A 2,234-nucleotide genomic window follows, 5' to 3' on the forward strand; every position below is an offset into this window, starting at 1 on the left:
CATCTATAATTTATGATCAAATAACCCGTTTGAATACATCATAAATACAGTTCATACAATATATTAATATATTAATGTTGGCATATAAGATGTAGAAGGAATTTGTGTGTAAACTAAAGCAGATTTCGAGTGAACTTTTAAGGAGATGCACACAACTGTTTTGGGACAGCAGGAAAATATCAATTTTGTAAATGTAGTAATTATTTAGCCATTTTTGCACATTATTTCTTCGTTTCAGCTTAATTGTAACTCTTATAAATGTCTGGAATAATAAAGGAATAGGCTTTTTTAAAACAAAAAAAAAGAGTTCTGTTTCAAAGAGTTATATGAATAAATAAATAAGTTAAGATAAGTTGGATGTCCAAAAGTAACCTTGACTTCTTGGTATTCCAAACTTTAATGGATTAACGATGAATTCAAAACTCCTTTTCAGCACTTTGATGCTGAAATGTGAAGTTTAAAATGATTGATGCCTTTCACTTGTATCCACAGAGGGTTTATTGCATGTCAGCAGAACTCTTCAGCCAAGAATAAGCATTGAGAAATAAATCGCATCAATCACATTTGGCAGAAACGTGCAGCTGTTTTCTCTTCTCTCTGGTTTGATACTTTTATATTTGGCGGGTACCTCTAATCAGTCAAGTCACAGCTACAGTGCTTCTTGTACCTGACCCTTGGATTGTCCAACAGCATTTCAGCACCTTCAAGCCTAGTTAAATTAGCAGCTGGAGCCAGAATCCAGTGCTCACAGGCACAGAAAAGAGCAGCAACGATCCATAAATTCTGACTTGGAGGTGCCACATTTTGCAGCCTTTACTCACTGAGCCTATTGAGCTGAAGGAACGCTGCTATGTGCTAACAAACTGAGGCAGGACCTCTAAGTTTATAGAGCACTCACAGAAAGCTGAGCCCTTCATAAAAGTCCCATTCAAAATTAAATCTAAATAAATGATTAAAATACTTCTAAATCTTATCATACGCAAGCAGCTCTAAATGTAGATGTCCAAACACCACCATGAAAACCCTAGGATTGAATACTTCATTCTGGGGAAAGAAGTGTGCATTCCTCCACCAAAAAAAAGAAAGTCAATATATGCATATTTTAAGTATTCATGTAGCCCCCTCTCTGTATTTGGTTTCTTTTCATTTAGCAGGAGCACAAGGGAAATAATTTGAAATGAGAGAAACACCCCTAAACAGAAACACTGCAACTGAATTGTCAGGCACTCAAACCCCTGCATCAGAGGGCTACACTTAATCCATAAGCTTCCCTGGCACTGGGCAAAGTACATACTACCAACTTTAATAATATTGAGAAGGTACTGGAGCCAGACTTAAGTCTTCAAATAGCCACTGCAATCCTCATTTCCAGTTTTTTTGGTGAGTTCTAATTGCAGTAGTCACAGTTTTGCAAAGATTAAAAAAAGGGGGAAAAAGTCTAGCAGGGAAAAGAAATCTGATGATAAGAGGTCACTTGAGACACATTCCAGTGCCAGATGTGAACTGCTGCCAGTTATGACTTGATGTAAAACCCTGATCTAGCTCTTTAGATTAGTGCAGGAGCGGATCTAAAGAGCTTTATTTGTTTCATCAAAGACTTACCCCTTAGCAGGGCATTTACCTAAATAAAACTCTGGCTGAGGTAGAGCATGAAATGCTGACTAAAAGATGTAACACATGAATTACCCCTTAAATATTTATTATTCAGCTGATAAAAATTGCACTTTTCGGGGCACTTCTGTGGAAGTAATGGGGGTGAGAGGAAGGTCGAGGCAGTGTTTTATGATCTGTTAGCAGCCTCTGCTGGCGTTGGATGTGTCAGTACACGTTAATCTCACTAACAAGAGATCTCTATCATGTTTGTTTCAGTATTTCTGTTTTAGAATGCAAAGAAGAGTAAATTGGCGTGTTTGGCATATTGTGACAGATATTAAACGTATATAAAATTGTTATTCCAATACTAATTAGACCCTAAATAATGTCAGAAGTACTCTGACATTAATTTAATATCTTAATTTAAATAGAAAAGATTTTTGGGGGTTGTTGGCTCATCTCTAAAGTAAATTTTCCATCTCTCATTGCACATGACAAAATATAAAGAAATACTCATTTAAAATGTTTACAGCACGAAATAGAAATTAAAACTCGTTTATGTGGTAAGAGGAATTCATTATTGCTGACACATTACAAGGCATCACCAGAAATACAGACAGATTATTAGAAGCATTCTGTCA

Source organism: Pundamilia nyererei, unplaced genomic scaffold, assembly GCF_000239375.1.
Source record: "Pundamilia nyererei isolate P.nyererei 1_Seehausen unplaced genomic scaffold, PunNye1.0 scaffold00018, whole genome shotgun sequence".
NCBI classification, from domain to species: Eukaryota; Metazoa; Chordata; class Actinopteri; order Cichliformes; family Cichlidae; genus Pundamilia; species Pundamilia nyererei.